This window comes from Myxocyprinus asiaticus, chromosome 15 (genome assembly GCF_019703515.2).
Source record: "Myxocyprinus asiaticus isolate MX2 ecotype Aquarium Trade chromosome 15, UBuf_Myxa_2, whole genome shotgun sequence".
Lineage (NCBI taxonomy): Eukaryota > Metazoa > Chordata > Actinopteri > Cypriniformes > Catostomidae > Myxocyprinus > Myxocyprinus asiaticus.
This window is the reverse complement of record NC_059358.1, coordinates 15,962,052-15,989,749: the sequence shown is the minus strand read 5'-3', so window position 1 is coordinate 15,989,749 and position 27,698 is coordinate 15,962,052. Positions and strand designations below refer to the sequence as shown.

The 27,698-nt window shown below is 38.8% G+C and overlaps 1 protein-coding gene across 2 annotated transcripts in view; it reads right to left on the bottom strand.

Annotated features, from left to right (window-relative positions):
- Positions 1–18,534, bottom strand: part of LOC127453285 (transcription factor HIVEP3-like) — a 133,820-nt gene extending 115,286 nt beyond the window's left edge. For both annotated transcript variants that reach the window (XM_051719539.1, XM_051719541.1), the window contains exon 1: positions 18,203–18,534. The gene's annotated coding sequence lies outside the window, so the exon portion shown is untranslated. The remainder of the gene's footprint in view (positions 1–18,202) is intronic.
- Between the last annotated feature and the right edge of the window lie 9,164 nt (positions 18,535–27,698).

Sequence of the window (27,698 nt, the reverse complement as noted above, 5' to 3'; positions counted from 1 at the left end):
AAACAAGATCAAGAGTCTGACCATGATCATGTGTAGAGCCAGTAACATGCTGTGTGAGATTAAATGAGTCAATAAACTGAACAAACTCCCTAACCAGAGGTTTGGAAGTGCAGCAAGCATGAATATTAAAATCACCAAGAATGATAAGATTGTCCGTAGCAGGCACAATGCTAGATAAAATTTAAAAAAAGTCAGCAAATTCCTGAATGAAGTCCTTATTATATTTAGGAGGCCTGTAAATGAGAGCACAGAATACTGGACTGTACAGCTGAGCATTTAGTAACTATACTTAACTACTGTAATGTTCTGAGGGCAATAATCAGCACTTAAAACAATTTTTAAAAACTGAAGCCAACCCCCCACCTCGCCCCACAGTCCTAGGGGAGCTAAAATAGTCAGTCACTTAGAGAGAGTTCAGATAAAGGATCCAACTCACCAACGTGAAGCCAAGTCTCTGTTACAAATAGGAAATCCAGTTCACAAGATTTGAAGAAGTCATTTAAGATGAAAGTTTTATTGGAAATAGATCTTGCATTTACCAAAGCCATCTTAGCAAGATAGGAATTTACAGCTTGTAGCGAAGCAGCATCCGATGATGCTTTTGATGGATTTCAGTATTCCAGTGATCGGAGATTTCAGTGATTGGCGCCTCTTCTGATGATTCGAGGTTGCACTGGAGCACATGCAGATGATGCCAAATCTGGTAGGATGGGCAGTAGACAGGTGTATCAGGGCTCCAAAGTATGCCGAGGGATGATGTATTTGTGCCAGCCATCATCTCCACGAAGATTGGCAAATGCGGAATCGACAATCACCGTAGACGTGTCTGCGGATCTCTTCATCCTAACCAAGAGACAAACTCGTTTTCCTCGCTTTGTTTCTCTTACGATGAAGCGAGCAGCCAGGAATATGGCACAAGGTGAAGAAAAGCGGTTATAGAAAAATCACTCTCCACCAGGATTTCGAACACACGTCCATGACAGAGGATTGTATATTAAGAAGGGCTTGGCGATCATAGGACAGTAAGGTACTAATTCGTTGTGCACACACACACGAATAACACGAACAGACTCGGGACAGGGGTGATGGCATGCCAACAACCACACTGGCCCCATCTTGCCATCTCCTCCTTGCTAACTCATTACTTTCACAAATTAGCTCCATTATGCCTAGCGGGGCTGAAAGTCCTGACATATATAGACTATTGGTTAATCATAGCCAATTAAAGGGAGAAAGTAGTGCAGGACACACAACTAGTGCTCTCACACCTTGCATCTCTTGGTTTCAGAATAAATCTGAACAAGAGCAATTTCACTCCGTCCCAGAACGTCACTTTTCTGGTACTGGAGCTGAATTCCACTGAAATGCGTGCTCATCTGTCAGAAGTGCACATTCTATCTCTAATGAATTGTCTCTCACATTTCAAATAGGGAGCGAGCGAGCAGTATCACATTTGTCTCAGACTACAGGGCCTCATGGCTTCAGCCATCCATGTTTTGCCCTTGGGACTTTTGAGGATGAGAGCCTTCATGAAATGGATTTTGTCTCTTCATCTCAACCCCCTGTGTGATCTTGGTTGCAATGTTACAGTGACCCGCGCTTGCACATCAGCATTGCGCGGTTATGTTACGAAAAGTGTTGATGACTGATGCTTCCCTGTCCGGGTGGGGTGCCACCCAGTTGGGCAGAACAGTGAATGGGACGAAGCCGACCAAACTACGCTCAGCTCACATAAATTATCAAGAGCTCCTTACTGTATGGAAGGCTCTAAGACATTTTCTGCCTCACCTTCAGTGGCATCAGCGGTTCTAGTGCGCTGCGACAATACCACAGCCGTAGAACACATCAATCGCCAAGGAGGGATGCACTCCTCACAGCTTCACTGCATAGCCCACAAACTTTTGGTATGGAGCAGTCAGCACTTCCTGTCGTTATGTGTGTCTCACGTCCCGGGTGTTTTGAACGCAAGCGCGGATCTCCTGTCATGGGGGAACCCTCTCTACGAAGAGCGGCGACTCCACCCTTAGGTAGTGTGCATGTTATGGTAGCGATTCGGTCGGACCTCTGTCAATCTCTTCGCCTCGTGTGAAAACAGCCATTGTCCTACGTTCTTCTCGCTAATGGACAAGGGCGCCCCACTCAGTGTAGACAAACTGGCACATCAATTGCCAAAATTGCTCTATGCCTTTCCCCCTCTCTGCTTGATTTTTCCCACTCTAGCCAGAGTGAGAGAGCAGAGCTTGACACTAATTCTCATAGCACCCAGATGGCCCAAAGCTCTGTGGCTGGTGGAGATAATTCCCCTCCTTCATGCCCAACCGAGCCCGTTCCCATTGCGCACAGACCTCTTGTCTCAGGTGAACGGAGAAATATACCACCCTCACCCAGACAGGGTGGCGCTATGGGCCTGGTCCGTGAAAGGTCCAACCTGAACACGTTGGGGTTTCCCCTCCAGAGGTGGTTGCCACTATACAAAATGCTAGGGCATCGTCCACGAGGTCTTTGTATCATTATAAGTGATGAATGTTTGAAAAATTGTGTTCAGTCATTGATATACTATGCTTTCAACAAAACCTTTCGGACAAAGGGAAATCTTTTTCGACCATCAAGGTTTATCTGGCAGCCATTTCTGCTTGCCACATTGGCTTCAATGATGCAGCAGTAAGGCAGCCTCCTCTCATTCATAGGTACATGAAGGGTGCTCGCCGTTCTGTGCCAGTTACTGAAAGCTTGTTCCTGAGTGGTACCTCTCCACAGTGCTGGAAGCTCTGTCACAGCAGCCTTTCGAGCCCTTGGAGAATATTTCTTTAAAGTTGTTGTCATACAAAACATTTATACTCCTGGCACTGGCATAAGCCAGATGTGTCAGTGATATGCATACCCTTTCTATTCATCCTTCTTGTACAAAATTTTCCCCAGGCATGGAGAAGGTTTCTCTTAGACCCAATTCAGCCTTTATGCCTAAGTGTTTCCCTAAATTCACAGGGGAGGTGTTAGAACTCAGCACTTTCCATCCACCTTCTTTCACCTCTGTAGAGGATGAGACGCTGAATGCCTTGTGTCCTGTGCGTGCACTCCATATGTATACAGTTGTGCTCAAATGTTTGCATACCCTGGCAGAAATTGTGAAATTTTGGCATTGATTTTGAAAATATGACTGATCATGCAAAAAATTTAAGGATAGTGATCATATAAAGCCATTTATTATCACATAGTTGTTTGGCTCCTTTTTAAATCATAATGATAACAGAAATCACCCAAATGGCCCTGATCAAAAGTTTACATAGCCTTGAATGTTTGGCCTTGTTACAGACACACAAGGTGACACACAGGTTTAAATGTCAATTAAAGGTTAATTTCCCACACCTGTGGCTTTTTAAATTGCAATTAGTGTCTGTGTATAAATAGTCAATGAGTTTGTTAGCTCTCACGTGGATGCACTGAGCAGGTTAGATACTGAGCCATGGGGAGCAGAAAAGAACTGTCAAAAGACCTGTGGAACAAGGTAATGGAACTTTATAAAGATGGAAAAGGATATATAAAAAGATATCCAAAGCCTTGAAAATACCAGTCAGTACTGTTCAATCACTTATTAAGAAGTGGAAAATTCGGGGATCTCTTGATACCAAGCCAAGGTCAAGTAGACCAAGAAAGATTTCAGCCAAAACTGCCAGAAGAATTGTTTGGGATACAAAGAAAAACACACAGGTAACCTCAGGAGAAATACAGGCTGCTCTGGAAAAAGACGGTGTGGTTGTTTCAAGGAGCACAATAAGACGATACTTGAACAAAAATGAGCTGCATGGTCGAGTTGCCAGAAAGAAGCCTTTACTGCGCCAATGCCACAAAAAAGCCCGGTTACAATATGCCAAACAACACCTTGACACGCCTCACAGCTTCTGGCACACTGTAATTTGGAGTGACGAGACCGAAATAGAGCTTTGTGGTCAAACCATAAGCGCTATGTTTGGAGAGGGGTCAACAAGGCTTATAGTGAAAAGAATACCATCCCCACTGTGAAGCATGGTGGTGGCTCACTGATGTTTTGGGGGTGTGTGAGCACTAAAGGCACGGGGAATCTTGTGAAAATTGATGGCAAGATGAATGCAGCATGTTATCAGAAAATACTGGCAGACAATTTGCATTCTTCTGCACGAAAGCTGCGCATGGGACGCTCTTGGACTTTCCAGCACGACAATAACCCTAAGCACAAGGCCAAGTTGATCCTCTAGTGGTTACAGCAGAAAATGGTGAAGGTTCTGGAGTGGCCATCGCAGTCTCCTGACCTTAATATCATCGAGCCACTCTGGGGAGAGCTCAAACCTGCGGTTCATGCAAGACGACCAAAGACTTTGCATGACCTGGAGGCATTTTGCCAAGACGAATGGGCAGCTATACCACCTGCAAGAATTTGGAGCCTCACAGACAACTATTACAAAAGACTGCATGCTGTCATTGATGCTAAAGGGGGCAATACACAGTATTAAGAACTAAGGGTATGCAGACTTGACAGGGGTCGTTTCATTTTTTCTTTGTTGCCATGTTTTGTTTCATGATTGTGCCATTCTGTTATAACCTACAGTTGAATATGAATCCCTTAAGAAATAGAAGAAATGTGTTTTGCCTGCTCACTCATGTTTTCTTTAAAAATGGTACATATATTACCAATTCTCCAAGGGTATGCAAACTTTTGAGCACAACTGTATGTCTCTGCAAGACATTTGTTCAGCTGCATGCTGGGCTTCCCCCCCACACTTTTGTCAGGTACTACCGAATTGATGTCACCAGAAACCCAGTAGTACATGCGGTTTTGGGTGTGGGTTCTTCATAATGGGTTCACCCATAACCCTTTCTCCCTTATACTTTGTACATACAGTTGTCCATATATTCCCATAGGTGGATATCAAACACGAGATGATGAAAGAGTACAATAGGTTACCTTTCTGTAACCCCAGCTCTCCGAAACAGAGTGGAGAGACCCACCAAGCATGCCCCGCTTGCTTCACGAGAAGCAAATATGCTCACTGAGGAAAGTAGTGCATACAGATCCTTTTATGCCCTCAGGTAAGGGCTTCTGTCTGGATGCTTCTGCAGAGGTCCGGTGCGTATGCCCTTCCCATAGGTGGGTCTTTCCACTCTCCAACTGGGATTACAGAAAAGGTAAACTATCGTTTTCAGAATGTGATGTTTCTGAAAGGCATTTATAAATGCTCTTTTTAGACTGGGGAGGAAGTTTTGAGTTCTGAAATTTACAGTATGTTTTTATAGTACAGTTACCTCTTATATCTCTAAATATCAAGGAAAATTAGATTTTCCATTTCATGACCTGTTTAAAGGAAACACATTTATGTCTAATCAAAAAAGAAAATGAAAAATGTTTTCATGTTCTTGGCAGGATAACTTTAGGAGGTTTAAAAGTATTAATGCATTATAATCATACAATGAAGACCAGTAATTTAAGTAGTTTTATGGTACATTTAATTACTTTTTTTTCCATTTCTGAATGTTTTCTTGATACTGCTATTAAAAACTTCAAGCACTGTTTTCTTAAATTTGTATCTTTGCTTTTTTTTAATTTGCTCTATTGCAGTTTTCTCTTTTAGGTCATCCAATGTCATGCCAGAGCAATGATGCAATGAGCAAAGTTTGAAGACATTCTTCCAGAGAAAGAATTGATCCTATCAATATGTTTATAACTATCTACCTGGATAACAATGTATTCAGTTTAATAGTACAGACCTCTGAGGTTCAATTCGTCCCCTGGAGTACTGAAGTTTGTTACCGCCACAGCAATGCACGAGTGCACATTGAGTATGTACTGTACAATGGGACAGAGCACTTGTGCTTGCGCACCTGTACTGTAAGTATGTTTTTGGCCTAACTGCAAGGTTTGAAACTGTGTGTAAGAGACAGGTCACGGGTGTGGGGGAGTATGTGACGCAATACTCATGGGCAGTTGCCAACAACAGTGCAAACAACAGTCACATGAGTGCTTTCAAGATTTGCCTAAATTAGTAATAACCACAACTTGAAATTCTACAAGGGTGTTACATGCCAGTAGTAAGTCACAGACTGATTTATTACTAAATGGAAGATAAAAAACAGCTCTAAGATATTAACAAAGGTTGAACCAGGAAGAGAACAAAACTTGCCAACACAACAAACAAACACCACTTCTGCTGAAATGAAACAAAAAATGGCATGTTGTGATAAACCATTATACGTCCCTGAAGACCAACAAAAGATCTCAATGAGCCTAAAGCTGCTTGTGAAAATGCTACGTGAAGTATGTGTCTGGAATGTGGGTAGTAAACTATGTGACGATACCCAAGCTGGTATGTGGAACTGTTGTGGTATAAGACTAATGATTAATTTACAGTTGCCCGCACAGTGCTTACTTATTCACAGTTAAGTTTGCAGTAGTTGTGTGTAAATGGTATCTTTAGGGACAGAAAGGCAGTTTTATAGTTCTATATCTGACTCAAAACTGTTCCGTTTTTTTTTTTTTTTTTTTTTTGTAGTCTGAACAAATAATTTCGTAGTCTGAAAAAGATTTGTAATGTTGTGGACAGTCAGTCCTAAACTTTGGATTTGAATACCAAATCGGCTTTGTGTGCAGTGTGAACAAGACCTAAAACTAGCCACAAGAGGAACACATTAATGAAAGTAACAGAAAAGCACACTTGCTCATACACCCATATCTGCTTCTACAGAAGGAATGCTTATACAAACATGCCAACATGAGGGAGGTGATAGACTAGAGATGATGGTGACAGTCACCTCCTGTTCTCTTGCTATTACATTACTAAACCAGAGGCATTACATTCTCATGAAGCGCAAGACAGAAGACTGCCATTTCTTTGTCTTGAAAACAGCTGCAAAATGCTCCATGGCAGTGGATTTGAAGGGTGGGAAGAAATGAAAGCCCGGTGATCAGTGGATCTCAGAGAGTTTTGCTACTCATCAGACTGTAAATCATAGAGCAGCATTGATGTGTCATTTCCCCCCAGCAAGGCAATCTGGCCCAGCAAACACAGGGTGAGCCCCTGAATGATGAGTAAAGGAGGGACGTCAGTCTCATTCACCATGGAATTACAGCACCTGCTGCCCTTTCCAGCCATTCCCATTAATTTTGCATCTCCTAGCAGTCCTCCATTGGAGGATCCTCTGTAGGGAGCCATACAGTTGTTCTGCAGAGGCATGGTGACTGGGGATTTTAATCAGTGTGGGTTGTTTAATATAACAGCTGACTTTTTATCTAGCTACAATAACATCCCAGACAGGATGATGATTTTGTTTTCCTACTGTTTCCTAGTGGATACAACTTATCCACTAACTTTGCTGCATTTCAGATATTTGGCACACTTTAAACAAAATATAAACTGATACAAACCACCCAGAAGTTAAATTGTTTGCATATTAACCACCCAGAGCCCATATTAGGAAAAGCTACTCTTCCAGACAATTTTCTGGGATTCCAGTTTTAGTTTAACCAAATTCCATCAAGCATCCAAATTCAAAATAGTATAACAACACTGTGTAACAATTTATTTATTTTTTTCCTGGGTAGTAAGTGTTATTTCCTAATTGCTTATGCCTCAGAAGTATAGAAAATGGCTATTATTCCCCACAAACTTTGCTTTTGTAACCGGGACAGTGATATTTTGAAATGTACCTATTTCCACTGAGAAAACAGGTGTATGTGTGTCTTTTCGTTCACATAAAGTCAGAAAAAAACAAAAACATTTACTCTTGACATTTTCTCAACCAACTTCTTGAGGTATCACCCTGGGGTGCTTTTTAAACAGTACTGAAGTAGTTCCCATCTATATGCTGGGCACTTATTGGCTGCTTTTCTTTATTATTTGGTCCAAGTCATCAATTTCAAAAACCTTTTTTTTTTTAAATTAAATTTTAGATTTATAATGAAATAAATTAATATGGTGGCACAATTATATTTTTGTCTACAAAACTAATTTCAAACATTTAAGCATACGCTTTCAGATCAAAAGATTTTTAAGATCATGGGAAACATTTCGGTCAAGTGTTTCAAAATTTTGACCGGTAGTGTATGTCAAAAACAATTAACAGGTGACCGCTATTCAGTTAAGAAAGTTAACAATCAAGGAATAACATAAAATCAGCCTTTGAAAAACGTAATTCATATAGGCTATATTGTCCAAAAAAAGACAACCATTCTCAGAATAAAAATGTATATGCATTGTATATTAAACAATTTAATAGTGAATATATTAGCACTTCGTTGAAACTACGTGAAGAACTAACTGTAAAAAAAATCATGTGGAACTGATATTCATATCCACATGGGATTTTTAAAGTCATTAAATTAATTCTTTTGCAGAAAATGTTATGTTTTTAAAAAATTGTGAAACCAAATTGGACTCAAAGATTAAATTTGTACAAACTAGACACATGTTCAACTAGACTCTGTTGTTAACTATGTCCAACAACCCGTTGTTACTTCTACATACAACTTCTCCATGGTCTCTTTCATATTCGCGAGCATGTTCTGATGCGCCAGCTCCAACCATGACGTGATCATTTTCCGCCCTGGTATTGTGTATTCAGGCTCGATGAAGTCCATAAATTTTCGGAAGCCTTTTCCCTCAGCAAAACTGAGTGGTAGCATGTCTCTTGCTGTCATCTCTTAGATAAGCTCAGTTATTTTTTCAGAGTGGACGGGATCACAGCGGCGGCGGGTTGAAGTGAATGATGCTATGGGCATTTGCTTGCTTCGGCTAGTCTCTCCTATGCTAACACCTACATGTCTGTGCTGAATATGGTTACGCATGGCTCCAGTGGAACTATTATATGCCAGTTTGACATGACATAGCTTACATAAACCTTTTCCGTTTTCTTCTAAGTCAAAATACACCAGGGGCCTGGGTAGCTCAGTGGTAAAAGACGCTGGCTACCACCTCTGGAGTTCGCTAGTTTGAATCCCAGGGCGTGCTGAGTGACTCCAGCCAGGTCTCCTAAGCAACCAAATTGGACCGGTTGCTAGGGAGGGTAGAGTCACATGGGGTAACCTCCTCGTGGTCGCTATAATGTGGTTCGTTCTCGGTGGGGCACGTGGTGAGTTGAGCGTGGTTGCCGCGGTGGATGGCGTGAAGCCTCCACACGCGCTCAACAAGCCACGTGATAAGATGCGCGGGTTGACGATCTCAGACACAGAGGCAACTGGGATTCGTCCTCCGCCACCCGGATTGAGGCGAATCACTACGTGACCATGAGGACTTAAAAGCACATTGGAAATTAGGCATTCCAAATTGGGGGAAAAAATCCACACAAAAAAAATACTCCCACACCTTGCTCGTCTTTTGAGTGGTCATTTCTGAGCCCGCCGCGATCTGACAAAGAAAACGCATCTGAAATCTGAGGTAAAATAAAAAAGATTTCGTTTCTGCTGCAGATACACTTAAAAATAATGTATAATTACTTTTTTTAAACGTTTTATTTTAATGTGTTATTTAAAACGTAACATTAAAATGACAGTAATTTGAACGATTCTAGTGTATTTTTTTCATGTAATCGACTATTGTTTTCAGTGTCACTAGTAGCAGCTGTACCGTGCAGTCGACTAGTCTCGCACATCCCTACTTCTAAAGGCCGATCTATTGCAATACGAAACTAAACAAAAGTTTTATTTACTGCAGAATACTTTGTAGTGCTTTCATTTAAATGTTTTTAAATAAAAGAATAAAACAGCAGAGTGATTCTCACAAAACCGGTCAAGAGAATTTCCTGGTCATAGGTCAAATAATTACACACACACGCATTATATTATATTTTGAATAAAGTAAATAAATTCAACTGTACATTTAGGACCAAATGTCTTTTTTTTTTTCATTGTAAAAATATTTTTAAGCACACTTGAGATTCTCTTTACCGAAGTCATTTTTTAAGGTTGCTGTTGTAAAAAAAAAAAAAAAAAAATTTTTTAAATTAAAATCTGTGAAAATGAAAGGCAGTACTTCTATGACGTATAAATACTATGTATAGAATTTTTTTTTTACAATGCTGTAATGAGAACTGTCACAATGTAAAAAAAATCTTAATGGCCCTAAAATTATTTTATTTTCTATATCTTTTGAGTAAAACAGGACCAGGACTTTTTTGACAGGTTTTGTGAGGACCTGTCCCTATTCAATAAAAAGATTATTTAAGTGGTTCACACTACTACTAATCAGGCCTAGAAGGAATCTGCAGAATTCTTCAGCAATTTTCTATGCTAATTTTGGGGGAAATAACTGTGGAATTCAGTGGAATGGATCTACACATGCTAAAATGTGTTAAATGGACAAGCTGAGCCTATACTACACTCGAATCTGTAGCTGAAAGCATTATAAAATTTATAAACAAACATGCAAGGGGTGGAGGATGTGCAGAACTTTGTGAATGATGGGAATGTTAATGATTTAATAATAAGACTCAAAATCAAAATTGATTTTTACGAGCAAGATAAGATTGTGCTTTTGAGGAATTTGATTCGGCATTCAAAGAAAATGGTAAGGGGAGAAAATTAAGGAGAAGAAGATAAAGGAAAGAGATACAGTGATGGTGGTGGCACGCTAGGACAAGGCACTGGGCACATATTAGGGCTTTTCACGTTTCAAATATTTAAACCCCGATAATACTAAACCCCGGGTATACAGAATCCTGGATTATCGTGTTTCACACCATTCCTACCTTACCCTGGATTAATAATTAATCATGGGTATTCATGTTCCTATGTTTCACGCTGTACATTCATAAACCCCGGGTTAACGTTCTTATTTGCATATTTGTGGTGTCGAAAACAATGATTGGATGAATACAGCTCGCGATGGACACGCAACCTGTCAATGTTCTGTGGAAATGTCGCAAAGCAATTCAGTTCTGTTTGTCTTCCGTCTTCTGAAATATGCCACAAAAACACAGAACACTTGCGTTTTCCACTACTTTACCAGTTTCCCTCAGAGGGAGAACGTAAACAACGCGTGAAAGTTTCAGTGACGGGACAAAGCACATGAATTTAATGAGGCAAGTACTGAGGCTTTATATGATTGGTTGTCTGTTGATAAACAACTTTCTGAAACTTTCAAACACCACATCATTTCACACTGTATACCTTTGGCACCGCAACACAGGGTTACCCTAGCAATGGAGCAGGGTTTTATAACCTCCGGTAAAAAGCGGTGCTAACCCCCCTTTTTATTTATTTTTTTTAACATGTGTGAAACGTTGCTTTACCCAGGGTTAAAAGCGGTGTTTAGAATGAAGATAACCTGGAGTTAAGCACAGTGTGAAAAGTCCTACTGTGATAATGGGAAGTGAGTTGCCCCTCATATCTACAGCACTTCACGCAATGAATCCACCACTGATGGTGCACCTGTGACATGCTGGCGCTAAGCAAAGGACATTAACATCAGCAAAAAATGCTATTATTATTTTTTTCACACAGTGCCAATTTCACTGCCTCCTTCTGCAGTTTCAGAATGGCATTGTTTTACTGAAACAAATCTTTCATGGCCTCAATTTTGCATGCAAAAGAAATGTAAATGGAACAGTTACAGCCAGAGAAAACTTTAAGACAAAAATCCAGCCAACAGCTCATTAGTCTAATGGTTATAGTGCACCACAGGTGCTGCTGTGTCCTGCCTAACGAGGTAAGCAACAGTCATTAAAGATTCTCTTGCACTAACTGGTGGCTAACAGCCGTTAACCTTGCCAACCTTAGTGAATTTCAAGAGAGTTTGATTATGAAAGTTACAAATGTTTTTTTGACCTGGCCATGCTCTTTTTTTTTAATGAAACAATTAAAAGGAAGCAACAAAAATAGACTTTGGTTCCTTAAGATATACAGTTTAAAAATATAATAGGGCACTCTATTATGTTAAATGATTAACTGTTACAAATACATCCCACTATGACACCTGAATGTTTTGCTCTCAACAGCAAGCAACACATTATATCCAGCCATTGCTGCCACTGCCAAACTGCAAACAAATATTCACATTGAAAATGAAACCGAAAATTAAAAATGGGGCATAAGCTCTGGTCTAAACTATTGCACTAAGCATAATGCCATATAGAACCAGTGAGTAATTTAGTCACTCTAGTAATTCAATGAAGATGAAAGCTGATTTTATCATCTTTAAAATGTTCTTTGATGCCGAGTGCCGTAATGCCAGCTCATAGGGTCACTGGAGTGGTTGTTCATAAAAAAAGCAAACATTTATTCTGAACATAAAGAACAACATATGAGCAATGTATTCAAACTGCCTCTGTTAAAAAAAGTGTTGCTGATAATATACTCAAAAAAATATACACTCACTTAGCACTTTATTAGGAACACCTGTACACCTAGTTATTCATGTGATTATCTAATCAGCCAATCGTGTGGCAGCAGTGCAGTGCATAAAATCATGCAGATATTGGTCAGGAGCTTCAGTTATTGTCCACATCAACCATCAGAATGGGGGAAAATGTAATCTCAACTATGGCATGATTTTTGGTGCCAGACAGGCTGGTTTGAGTATTTCTTAACTGCTAATCTCCTGGGATTTTCACACACAACAGTCCCTAAGTTTACTCAGAATGGTGCCAAAAACAAAAAACATCTAGTGAGCGGTAGGGCTGCAATGGTATGAGATTTTCACGGTACGATAACCATCTCAGAAAATATCACAGTTTCACGGTATCCAGTATTACACAATTATTATTATCAGTTACAATGACCCTTTTTTTTTTTTTTCTTTTTTGGTTGAATAAATGCTTTATTATAATTGAAACTTGAAACCATTTTTTTTAATTGAAGTATGTGTTAAAGTATAAATAGAATAAAGCTAACAGAATTATAATAATAAACATGACAAAAAAAAATAGCATGTAACTATAACATGTTATATAACTGTTAGATTATATGTTAGCATAGCATGTTAAATTAACTACTAAATGAAAAATAACATCAGCTGTGTGAGCTTTTAAAGTAATGTCCCATGATTATTAATAATTAATATATACTGTAGATGCGTGACAGCGCAGCCAGACTGCTCCTGTCTGTACTTTTAACATTGGAAATCAAGTGGCGACCCAGCATAGTAAAAACGTAACCTGTATTTAATGTAATGAGTCGCATTTCCTTTTATCTTGCGTAGTTTTGTTCTTGGTTTTCAAGTACAAGGACATGCATCAAGTGACATTATTTTTGTTGTTGAAGTCAACAACAAAATCGACAGGAAGCTTTCTCTCCCCCCCCTTTTAAAAATTGAAGAGCATATTTATTTATATGCTATGAGCCCAGACAGTTTGTTTCCTAATTTCAAACATCATTCAAACAGAATTACACAGCAGGGAAGTCTCCTCATTACCATGGTTAGTTCAGTGTAGCTAGTCTTAAATAATAGTAATAATAACAAATTTTAGTATTTATGAAAAAATATCTTTACCTTTAAAATATCTGAAACACATCTTTAACTACAACTGCCACTGTTGATATAAAATGAGGTCTAATAGATTCTACCTTTAGATTATTTCGTATGAAACTATAACATTTTATCAAATATAAGTTACTTTTACTCATGTAAAATCATGAAACAATTTTGTAAAGGTGATGAGCGCAGAGCACAGTGTTGCTATTTTCCTCCTCAGTGCTGTTTGGCATGTCAGGGCTGCCTACTGTTTGAGAGGTTTGACTTGACTTCGTAACGCTTTAAACTAGAAAAGTCTCACTAGAAGACTTTAAATTGGTCACATCAGTTTTGAGGTCTGCGCTCCACAATATCGAGGGAAGCCCGGTTGTTGCACGCATGCGCCAGAGAGAAGAGCAGATCATGATTGCGAGCCGGTTCTATTAAGGTATTTTTGGAGCAAAACAACTGAGCGCCTGTGACAGTGGAATTTGTAGTTGTAGAGATTAGCCACACGTGTATCAGTAAATTTGAAGTCACAGAGAAAAATGTTTTAAGAGTTGCAAACTTGTAGATTTTTTTCTCTCTCCCACAAACACAACACAACAGATACACCTTCTCAAATTCTTCATTGCAGATGCACAAATCCTATTCTACGAATCACAAATAGAGAAACTCATACGCTCACATTTTTGCTACAGTTGCTGCAGTGAATATGGTGCAAAACACATTCACACACCCGCATCAAATAATTTTGATGTCACGGACAAATTTTGCTCATCCGCAAATCAGTATGTGAATTCATCCAATGAGAGTTGCACACTTGTAGAATATTTTCTAACAAATAAATTTTTTTTTCTTGGATATTTTTCTAGCACAAACACAAGTACATAACTACAACTGCTTGAATCTGCTGCTACAAGTCTCAAACACTTGCAAATAACAAGTTTCGCGTGCTCTCCCTTTTGCACCACAAACTGTATCTATGTAAAAAATGGAGCAAAAGTGATTTGTGCATCTGTAGAGGCAGCAGCAAGCACTATTCAGAGATCAGAGAATTTTGGCCAATCAGCTAGTTTGGGTGCCTATCCGTTGGCGGAACTTGGCGACCAAACGAGTAGGAAAAAAAAAAACTTCCATGAGCATCTTCCTGAGCTGGCAATGGCAAATACCAATTAAGGTATGTTTTTTTCTTTCTTTTTCTGAAATCACTCACCGTTATACATTTGTTTATAGTTTAAATATGCATGCTGGTCAGCTACGTTGGTAATCAGTGCTTCTTATTTAGGCTAGCCTTTCTTGTTTCACGAAAGGTAAGCTAACGCTAGACTACCTGCACTCTTAAGTTTGCTATAAATGATACCCTCATATTAAAGGATTTATTCCTTATATTCTCTTCTGCTTTACCTTCTAGAAAAATGACAGAACAGGTGGGTCTTTGTAGGTGAGTATCAGATCATAAGTATGCCTCAAATGTAAGATTACCCTTAATTAGAATTTACCATGGTCAGAAAACCATGGGTACCATGTTTTTTTTTTTCTTTTTGTTTGTTTTGGTGGATAGTAATTTTTATAGGAATACCATAGTAAAGTAAAGGGATGTCAGAGTTTGCACTACAGTACGCAATTTGCCCAGTAATTATTACTCCCATAGGGAACCAGTCCCAAAATTGTAAGCTGCAGTGAGTCACAGAGCAGGTTAATTAACATTTTATAAAGCCTATAGGCGATTTAAAGCATGTTTTTCATCCAACGTCACTGCAAATAGGTGTTCCATATAATATAAAATCAATATTTACATAGTCTAAGAATATTAAGTTATCTCACTCCCATGTGCCCTGCAGTGTCCCACTAAATCACGTCTGCTGACCTGCAACAGAGGCTTAATCACTTGGAAACAGGTGCTTCCTCAAGAAACTAAAAAGCTAGAATTTAGTGAGTGAGCGATAATGTTAGGTCATATTTATCATTGTTTCTCTGTGCCATGACTATAAAAAATAGAATTCTGGTATTTTAATTTCAGGTTTGTTTTATGCAAAACTGATAAATTATTATAGTCCATGTGTGATCCTCATTACACATATGTTTAAAAATGTTAATTAACCCGCTCTGTGACTCACTGCAGCTTCAAATTTCAGGACTGCTTCCCTATGGGAGTAATAATTACTGGGCAAATTGCCTACTGTAGTGCAAACTCTGACATCCCTTTACTTTACTATGGTATTCCTATAAAAATTACTATCCACCAAAAACAAAGAAAACAAAACAAACAAAAAGAAAAAAACATGGTACCCATGGTTTTCTGACCATGGTAAATTCTCATAAGGGTAGAGCCGCTGCCTCTACAGATGCACAAATCGCTCCATTTTTTACATAGATATGTGGTGCAAAAGGCAGAGTTCGCGAAACTTGTCATTTGCAAGCGAAAAATAGTGTTTGAGACTCGTAGCAGCAGATTCAAGCAGTTGTAGTTATGTACTTGTGTTTGTGCTAGAAAAATAACCAAGAAAAAAAAATTATTTGTGAGAAAATATTCTACAAGTGTGCAACTCTCACTGGATGAATTCACATACTGATTTGCGGATGAGCAAAATTTGTCTGTGACTTCACGTTTTTTGATGCGGGTGTGTGAACGTGTTTTGCAGCATGTAGCAAACTGTAGCAAAAATGTGAGCGTATGAGTTTCTTAATTTGTGATTCGTAGAATAGGATTTGTGCACCTGCAGTGAAGAATTTTGAGAAGGTGTAACTGTTGTGTTGTGTTTGTGGGAGAGATAAAAAAAAAAATCTACAAGTTTGCAACTCTTAAAACATTTTTCTCTGTGACTTCAAATTTACTGATACACACGTGTGGCTAATCTCTACAACTACAAATTCCACTGTCACAGGCGCTCAGTTGTTTTGCTCCAAAAATACCTTCATATGGTTCTGCTACACTCGTGCGAAAGTGCGGATGAGAAGCCTTTAGCTGATTGCGAGACTATCATTAAATTTGCCTCGGCAGTCCTAAATAGGCTATCACTTGGGCGGCCGCCGAAATATCTTCAATGGGAGAACCATGACATTGTTTTTTCCCTGCTGTCCGCGACCCGGTCCGAATAGACCTGCGACCCACCAGTTGAGAAACACTGCTTTAACTCACACACACACTCACTTAAGTCAGATCCCCTCACCTCGCTTCTCTCTGACATTTTCTCCGCTGCATGTGTGTGTGTGTGTGTGGCGCAAGTTGACGAGTCTGACAGGCAGTCGAGGAGGAAAGGAGATGTGCACGCGCAGGTGAGATTCTCCGTCTGGTTTAATTTTTTTTTCTCAATGCCGTAGATAAGCAAATGTACATGCTATGAAAACCGTCAATTTTCATACTGTGGAATACCGTGAAACCAGTATACCGCTGCAACCCTAGTGTGCCGCAGTTCTGCGGATGGAAATGCCTTGTTGATGAGAGAGGTCAACAGAGAATGGCCAGATTGGTTCGAGCTGACAGAAAGGCTACGGTAACTCAGATAACCACTCTGTGCAATTGTGGTGTGCAGAATAGCATCTCAGAATGCACAACACGTCAAACCTTGAGGCAGATGGGCCACATCAGCAGAAGACCACATCGGGCACTTTATTAGGACCATAGTGTTCCTAATAAAGTGCTCGATGAGTGTATAGTTTGAAAAAGATGCTAGTTCCTTACACTCTGCTCAAGCACTGTGGCCCGCTTGACTCAAGCAATAACATATCTCAGTCGCTGAGTTCTCCGCTGTGTGCTGTTACACTAAAAAATAATATCATTAAGCTCTCCCTCCTCACCATCACACACAGCATTAAAAGAAACTAGTTCCAGCCAAGTGTGTCTGGGCAAAGCAAACTCATAAGTTTTCATGATGCTTGCTATAAGAAAGGTGACTACAAAAAAAAAATTTAATAAATAAAATTCAAATAAATAATAATAAAAGATTAACATCAGCAAAACTATTATCTTGGATAATTTGAACAGGTTTCTCAAGACATTACATCGCATTATAACATAATGAATTATGATCATAATAAAGGAACCTCTTAGACTATTGCACTTAATCCAACATCATGCCATACTTAATTGTTGATCATTAAATAAGACTAAACTGGTGTATGTCCCAAAACGCCCTTGATGTGGCACTGTTCATGTATAGTGGTTTGAAACACAGAATAGTCTAAAGAAATTGTATTGAATTGTTACAATTATTTAGCTTTTTAAGGCTTCCATAAACCTTTAAACTTTGCAATACTTTGTCATCATGACCAAGTCTCCAGTGTCTCTTTGTATACCACCCCACACACAGGGGACTCCGTCTACGTTGTCATTTCCAAGAATTAGGAAACAGCGTAATTCCTGTGGTGTGTGTGGTTTGCCATGTTACTTTTATGTAGCAAAACGTTATTCTTGGCTGACCGACGGGAGAAAACCATGAGCTAAAAATGTAAGCTTGCTTTCACCACATTTCCCAACAACGCAGCAACTTGTTTAAAACAATCAAGACATTTGACTATCTTTTTGCGAATTCGCCGCATTGTGTCCAGGAAGTCAGGTTTTCATACTGAACGTAAAGAATTTTACTTCAAATAACAATTGCGTCTAAACGCCATGTCTAAGTTTTAGTCACAGACTTCATATACAGTATTTGTATCCCTGTCAGCTGCATGTCATCACATAAAAAGACTTACAATGCTTAAAAATGTATCAAGAAGTCAATATCTAGTCCACCAAAATACATTTGCAGAAACATATATAAATATAAACATTTTTAACGCGACGGTACCTGACAAAGATGTTGGGCGATGCTGTAACCATTTACTCTTTACTGGTCCGCATCGCTTCACTTGTCAAACGGTATCACTGCTTATACGCCTCTCTCTCTCTCTCTCTCTCTCTCTCTCTCTTTCTCTCTCAGCGTTATTTGGACGTCTCCGAGCCAACAGTGCTTCCCCTCGTGCTTGTCAAACTGGAAGCCCAATCATGCGTTCAGCTGTTCAGCGCAACAACAACAAGCACAGTGTCGCGCGAAGCAAACAGTTCACACCTCACCACCCTGCACGAGACGCCGAGGGCCCCGCCCCCTTCCACGCTTTCGAGGTTCCATAGTTGATTATACAAATCATGAGGTAGTATCCTTCCGCGACGTCTATTCATAGTTTTCAGTCACGTAACTGGCGCAGAGACTTGGAGGGCAAAGAATGTGACGTCACGTGAAAACTATGAATTGGTAGAAGGATTATCTTAATTTTCGGTTCCCTCCTCGCTGTCAGCTACTGTGAGATGACGTCATGGAACGTTCCAAAAATTCCATGTCCCCATATTCTTCATTTCAAGGCAACAGGTAATATTCAGAATCAACACTCCTAAATTTAAATTAAAAGTCCCCCCCCCCCCCCCCCAATTTATAAAGGATGTTGAATTGGCCCTAGGTACACATATTTAGTTTATATAATTTAAATGATTTCTAACCATCAAGGTAACATATCATCATAACCACAATCAAATATTTTATGGACTATTAGAGTAGAAACGTCTTAATACATCCAGTGTTTCACGAGCAGGCTCCTCTGGGAGATGCATACAGGATTGCCAATGTCAGCACAATTTTTTCACAATTCACTGACTCAGTTGCACTCTTTAGCAGGACTGGAGTTTCTCAGTTGCACTGATGGTAGCATGGCTCAGATGGGGACTATTAGTAGGGTTAACCATCAGCATGGATGTTAATTAATTTAACCCTTTCCAAGGGGTATGGAGAAAGAGTGTTACCGGGGTTTTAAAAGGGTAAATAGTAGTTATCCTAGGATCATAGGAGTCATTTAGGTGTGGGACAGGTGGATCATGTCCTCACCACTTTTTTGCCTTTGGCAATTTTGTCTCTACAATTTTTTTAAAAAGCTTTCGTTAGGTAACTGTTTAATGCAGAAGAAACATCTCCAGTTCTTGAGCAGGGGTTTACATTTCATTTGTGTGTGTCATAGTAAGTGCTGATCTGGTGCTGGAATGTATTATTTTGAATGCTGTGATGAGTGCTTGTTGTAGCTGTTTTAAGTAATGTTGAGTGACATCTGACAGCAGTAATGTTCTCTCATGCATGCAGACACATGCTCTACTTGCTTTGCTCTGCTGTCCCGCAACTCGCGCTCTTGTCCAGTTAAATCATAAAGCAAAATGCAAACATGTGTCCCGATTCATGATATACATATGTAATCTTGGTTTATTTAAACAAAAATCTGTACTTGGGCAAATTAGAATCAGGAACTCCTTGTACTATAAAGCCCAATACCTTACCACAAGACCAGATCAGTCATCATGCGTTGCATGTTTTTGATCCATGTATTTATCCAGAGACTAACAAAATCCCAGGACCAACAGTTGCAGATATAGGGATAAAGTTAGCAAATTAAATATGTTAAATATCTATTGGAGTGCTTGATTAGGTCATTCGAGACATTTTATTAAAACAGTAAAATATTATTTGAATTATTATTATTTTATTTTATTTTTTTTGCATAACCTGATTAAAGGTAGAGTTCACCCAAAAATGAAAATTCTCAAAAGAATATTTCAGCTCTGTTAATCCTTACAATGCAAGTGAATAAGAAATTTGAAGGCCCAAAAGTCAGAATAAAAGTAATCCATTAGACTCCAGTGGTTAAGCCATCTGAAGCGATATGATAGGTGTGGATGAGAAACAGGTCAATATTTACGTCCTTTTTTAACTGTAAATCTACACTTTCACTTCAACATTCTGGAGTGGAAGTGACTTTCACTTTCACGTTGGGGCTCGCCATTTTTTTACCTTATGAGTTCTGGTCACCATTCACTTGCATTGTGAGGACCAACAGAGCTGAAATATTCTTCAAAAAATCTTAATTTGTGTTCTGCACAAAAAAGATCATACACATCTGAGATGGCATGAGGGTGAGTAAATAATGAGAGAATTTTCATTTTTGGGTGAACTATCTCTTTAATATTCATGAGTTTCATGACATCACAACTAGCACCACTCACCCCAAACTGTCCCCACCACTTTTTCAAACAAAGTGGCTAGGACACGGATACTCTTTGAATTCACAGAGTAGTGTGTGTAAAAGGCAATAATTATTCCCAAATACATTATGAACCAAGCCTGAGTAGTAAATGATATATCACATATGTTCAATGATTTACCCAAGCTCTTTGTGTACCAATTTCTGTCTTTTAGTGGTATTTAGTACCACATGTACAAAGAGCCCATTCACACATCAGGATGCAAAAAGTAGATTACAAGTCCTAAAAAAAAAAAAAAAAAAAAGAAAAAAAAAAGTTTGTCAATATGGGATGAAAAAAGGGGTCTCTTTCTCCCTGTGATATTACTTCCCACTCAACGCGGTCTGAACACAGCCCTCATAAATTCAAAGATTGTATGCATTTAAATAAATTATAGTATGCCAAATGATACAACAACCAAAGATTGAATAACCTCAAGTGTTAGCTACACACTATGATTCACCCTGACAACCATGTGACGAAACTGTGGACAAAGGAATACTTTGTTTAAGAGATGCAAATTCAGGGCTTAGTGGATGCCCAACGGACAGTTTCATTACTGGACATATCTATAGCTTCCCAAACATCTCGCCTGTTCAGCCTATAACCTGTAATTATGCTTTATATATATATATATATATATATATATATACACACACACATTTACTTTACAGGAATATAATTACTCTTAAGAAAGAAAAATACTACATCAGAGTATCTGCAGGTTCTAAGAAATTAAATGTAATACTTTTTAAGGCCAAATAAAATAAAAATTTAAGACGACTTTCGCGATAATAATAATAATAATTTTTTTTTAAATAATTAATTATCAGGTAAATACAAAATCACTGAGGCTATTTGAATGTCTCTGGACATGTTTTTTATATTTTATTGTGCATTTATGTGTTTTCTTTTTTGAAATAATATAATACAACATTAAAACTCAAAAAAATTAATTCATTATGAATGCATGTAGCCTAAAATATGTAGCCTATATTGTGACCCTTCTCTTTAGTCACTTGTTTTCCATCAAGATGTGACAATAGACCTTATTCACAGTAGCGTCATGTTTGATTTTTAATGGGAATTGAAACAAGGCTGTGAGGGATAGACTTACCATCTCTTCAATGGCACGCATGGTATAAATCTGTAAAAAGCTCCAAGATCCCATCTGATTTTCCACAACTCATGTTGTCTGGAGTTTTTTTGTCTACTGAAAGTTCTTAGAAAGATATTTTTCAATGTTTTGTCTGCGGAACGATACAAAAACACTTTAAACAGCAGTACAGCTCATCGAAGAGACTGTACATCTATCCCTCAAAGCATCGTTGTCATTCTTGTCAAAAATCAAATATGGCGCTGCTGTGAATAAGGTGAAATTTCTGTCATCACAGCTCACCCTTGAGTCTGATTGAATTTTTCTCTGCTGTGGAACAAAAAAAGTAGATGTTAAGCAAAATGTTTAGTCTCAGTCACCATTCACTGTCACTGCATCTTTTTTTTTTTTCATTCAATGAAAGTGAATGGTGACTGAAACTCCCTAATATCTCCTTTTGATATCCACTGAAATAAGAAAGTCATACAGGTTTGCAATAGCATAAAGGTAAGTGATGATAATATTTATTTTTGTGTGAAATATCTCAATAAAAGTCAAAACTCATCAGTTACCTTAAAAATGGCCGTTTAAAGTTGATAAGATGTATTGAAAATGTTAACAATTAAATTATGAAAGAGAACTGTGCAGCATAATTAGTTATGATGTATATTGAAAACAGATTATAATAAATATTAAATATAGATAATAATAATTTCATATTATGTACAGTATATTATAATATTTATATAATTATATTATTATTGTTTTGTACATTATTAAAAAATAAAATAATTGACTGATTCAGATGGCAGAGAAAATACCTGTATATGTCAGATGAAGCTCTAGAGGTGGAAATGAGAGATATACTGTAATGTGTAACTCTGCAGCTGAGTAGTTCTGTTAGCTTTACAATTCTTGTCAAAGGTGATGTAAAATAAGGAAGTGCCACAATTTGAAAGGTGTCAAAAGACCGCTCCAACCTCGCACACTTGCAAATTGCAGCGTTGACAGCTTTATTGATTATAAACAGGAGCGATTTTGTTAGTGCATCGTTCCCTGCACGCGCTCACACTAAACTCAAGTGTCAGCTGCTAAATGCTGGTTGCATGAGAGAGCGAGAGAGAGAGATGACCACATGCACATAAAGAAGGACAAGATCAAAGTGTTTGAAAAAACACTAAAAGACACAGCACGGCAGGCAGACCACCTAGACATCCCTCAAAAAAGACACCCGGCAATCCACCATACACACCACAATCATAGAGAATGCCCGTTTCCAACTGGACATCACTGGGGACCTCCACCCCACACAAAACTCTACCTGAGAGCACATCATGCACCAGGACAACACCACAGACCCCTGCCTACATCAGGACACCACCAGAGACACCTATCTGCAACAGATCATCACCAAAGACCCCCACCATCAAAGAGACATCATCCCTGTCAGAAGGGCAAGAACAAGAATGGTTCATGTCCCCCGGCAACCAACCCAACATACCCACCCCTGCTAACAACACGCCCAGCTCAGCACCACTTCCACAGTCCCTGAGCTATGCCCAGGCTTTCAAAGGACAGGGAAAGACACTGGAGATGGGTGAGATCAGACTGAACAGCCCAAAAACAACAGCATCCTTCAAACGCCACTTTTATATAAGAATGCAAAATAAATAAAGAAATAAATTCAAAAATACACATATATTATACACAATTACATTTTAATATAGTAATATCAAAAATACACAATATTATATAAGGTTTATCTCGTTTTTTTGAAAACAAGAACTCTTGAACTCTGGGAATGACCCTATCAATCTCTGTATGGAATATTCAAGGCTTAAACTCAACAGCCTTTGGGCTGAAGAGTTTAAATACAAAATTCCACAACAGCATCAAGGATATGGACATTATAATTCTACAGGAGACATGGAGCAAGGCAGACACCATCACCCACTGTCCCCCCAACTACATGGAAATTAATCTACCTTCACAAAAACTCAGCAAAGTTCGGAAAGGCAGGAACTCTGGAGGACAAATAATTTGGTACAACTCTAAATTCCACAACTACATTGACACTATAAAAATAGGCAAATACCATATCTGGCTAAAACTCCATAAGGAACTACTTGTCACAAAAAGACACATTCCTGTGTGCCACATACATACCACCATCGGAGTCCTCCAATGAGGACATGTTTTATAATTTGGAAAAAGAAGCATGCCATTTCCAGGCCCAGGGAAATGTGCTTGTTTGTGGGGACCTGAACGCAAGAACAGGACTACACCCTGATTTCACGGACACACAAGGGAGTAAATATATCAACAATAAATTGACATTTAATATTTAACAAACTATGAAAAACTGCCCTTCCTATTAGGACAGCACAAAAACTGTGTGATAGCAGCACAATATGTGTGTCTGCCACAATATGAGGAACAGTGAATGAACTGACTTGAGTCTGTGTCTCCATTTTTTACTATGGCTCTTTCTTATTAGTTGTTTTTTTTTCTTCTTCTTCCTTTATATACATTTTATTTTTATTATTTAACATTACCATTTTACCTTATTTGTCAAGTATACATTGTATATCTTTTTTTTTTATTATTATATTATGAACATTGTTTTGCACTATCTTCGTTTTGCAGTCTTATTTGTATATGCAGCTCAGCTGTAAATGCTTTGGCAATACGAATGTACAAATATTTGTCATGCCAATAAAGCACCTTAAAACTGAAAATGAGAGAGAGAGAGAGAGAGAATTTTGACTCGCACAGATTCTGCTGTTTTAAGCGTCTCCTCTATTCACGCTCCAAAATTTAAGACCTCAGCAAACAAAATTTAAGACTTTTTTATTGAAGACTTTTTATGGCCTTTAATTTTAAAAAGTTAATTTAAGACTTTTTAAGGACCCGTGGGTGCCCTGTACAGTTAGGTTACAAGCTTTGTTTGAGAAATGAGCAAAAAATAGCAAAACTTGACACCTAAAAGGTTACTGCAGGGTCAATTAGAATAACTTTGTGTGAAAAAATGAAAAGGTTATTGTTTACTTCTCACAAGCAGGAGACTGTTGTGATGTCACAATGAGGTGTCACAATAATTTTGGAAAGGGTGTTTCACTATTGAATAGATCAGTGTGCTGGCTCTAGAATTAGAGAAGAGATAAGGTGAGTCTCTCACCATCTCTGTGGGGTCAACGCTGTGAATTTAGTAGGTTTAGACAGACTTCTGGAGTCTATTTAGTGTCTGGAAAAGTTCATCTGGCATTCAGGTGATGAGTCATCGTAGCTCACAGCTGCCTGATCCTGTCACTGGATGCCACTGCCACACGGACTCCCTGTGGAGAATCAGAGGGCTGCTGGCTCTATTGTCATGACAGCCACTGTCCTAGCCAGATTCAAATAGGACACCTGACTGAGCTTGTGGCTGTGAAGTGCGTGATGGCTGTGTGGGTGGGGGTTTATATCATGCAGAGAGGTGACACAGAGCATTTTGATTGATTGATTGTTGTACTTCATAACACACCAAAACATCCTTTACACAAGAAAATGCATGCAGACGCTTTTAGCTACACTGTAAAAAAAAAAAAAAAAAAATCCTGTTAAATTTACAGTAAAAAACTGGCAGCTGTGATTGCCAGAAATTCACAGTAAAAAATACGGTAACCACACTCCTGGCTTTACGGGATGTAATTTTGATGCCTGTATATTTTACGGAGCATTACCGTTTTTTTATTATTAAATTATATAAACTTAATAATTTAATCTTCTGAAACTATAAAAATCTGCTTTTCACTTTATAATGTATAGTTACTCACCGTAGTAATTACAGATAGGCACATGATGGCATGAAGTTCATCAGTTGTGGCTTTTCCAAGGGCAATGATCTATAAACATGAAGAGACAGTGCTCAGTGTCACTCACACAAACACAAAACTCCATCAGAGTAACACATGTGAAATTAAAATAATGTAAAACATATTAACTAAACTACATCAAATATAACACAGAACACCCTAATGTAGATAAGTGACATTAAAGATAAGAATCATAACTATTCCCATAAAATATAATGATGGATGAAAATCCCAGGAGATCAACAGTCACAGAAATATTCAAACCAGCCCATCTGGCACCAACAATCATGCCACGCTCCAAATCACTGAGATCACAGTTATTCCCCATTCTGATGGTTGATGTGAACATTAACTGAAGCTCCTGACCCGTATCTGCGAGATTTTATGCACTGCACTGCTGCCACACTATTGGCTGGTTAGATAATCGCATGGATGATTGTTGGTGCCAGACGGGCTGGTTTGAGTATTTCTGTAACTGCTGATCTCCTGGGACATTTCACACACAACAGTCCCTAGAATTTATTCAGAATGGTGCCAAAAACATAAAACATCCAGTGAGTGGCAGTTCTGTGGACAGAAACACCTTGCTGATGAGAGAGGTCAACAGAGAATGGCCAGACTGGTTCGAACTGGCAAAGTCTAAGGTAATTCAGATAACTACTCTGTACAATTGTGGTGAGAAGAATAGTATCTCAGAATGCTATGCTGAGATGCGGGTTGGCTCTGTTTTGGCGGCACGAGGGGGACCTACACAATATTAGGCAGGTTGTTTTAATGTTGTGGCTGATCGTGTATGAGTACTTGTATTTGCATGCAGTATGTTTCTGGTCTTAGTCTCACCCTCTGAAGGCACACCTACGTGGATGGCACGTGTCAGTACTGTAATTAGCTGAATAGGGTTGATTTCAGGGTACATGAATTTTGAAGCAACATGCCGATTTCCTGTGTGATCATGTTGCTATTATTTTGGCATAATCTATTTCAAATAAACCCACCCCTCACGTAGGAACAAAGCGAAATGTGATTGATCACTTTACATGTCAGTCAGACTGCTCTCCCTTTCTGAGTAGGCGGTTCTTATATTATGGGCATACAACTATACTGCTCTAACTGTTTCTGTCATATCTTTATATGGCAGAAATAGTCCGAGTATTATGGCAGTATGACATTCCGAACTCAGCCACTGTGCAGACCTTTTGCTGTTTAGTCAAAGATCTGGCTACACAAGACTACTTAGACCTAAACTATGATTGTACATTTCACTTCAATCTAAAGCTAAACGGAATTGATGCTCTTTGAACTGCATTGGACCACTCTTTGTTGGGTTATATTCCCTGAAGAGGGGAGAGTGCACTGTGCCTCAGCATAAAAAAGAAGATGGTGAGAGAGAGTAAAAAAAATTGTTAAAGCACAGTAGCAAGGACACTGCATTGTGAATGCTCCACAGTGTGACAATATGATCCTAACAGGCTTATGTAAGAGGGATGCCTGCATGCACGTCTTCCAGCAGACAACGGCTGCACCGACTGTTACATAACTAAATCAGCCTCTCCACAGAGCCCGGCCGCGCCTGTGCACAGCACACAGCAGCCTGCCAAAGAGAGGGAGTGCGACAGAGAGAGAGAGACATAGAGAAAGAGACAGACAGTAAATGCTGCTTCCTGCAGAAACACAAAGATTGTTAAAGATAATGGAGTGAAATTAAACATTTGGAAGGGGATGCTATCAGCAGTAAGTAAAATAATTAAGTCATCACTTACAAAAAAAAGTATCTCAGTATTATCATGGCCTTTTGGACATGGTGCCACAGTAATTCCACATTTTTTGGATATTTATCATGGTGATATCATGTCTTTTTAGACATGTACCATCATAATACCATGTTTTTTGGATTTGTATTATGTTAATATAATGGTATTCTTTCAATGGCGAATTCTCAGGGCCAGCAAAGCCTTCTCTGCTGGCCTAACGTGCCAAATAAATAAATATTTTTCATCCTTTCATTCTCAATCACCTTTTGCCTATGTATTTTTAATCGCTTTCCACTCTTAATTAATCTACTAACAAATAGAGAAAAAATTTGTCCAGTTAGAATTTATTCCTTGATGCTTACAAGTGAAGCGTGACAGCTGTTTCACAAATCACATGCCCGAAGCCTGAGCTCCACCCCCTCAGGCCTTCAGAATTTCCACAGAATCCCTCAACAGTGCAAATGAATGCGATTCATCAGATTTATTTGTTCTTGGTGGGTGTGATCTTTAGGATATGTCCTGGTCGAGGCCTTCTAGCTGGCCTTA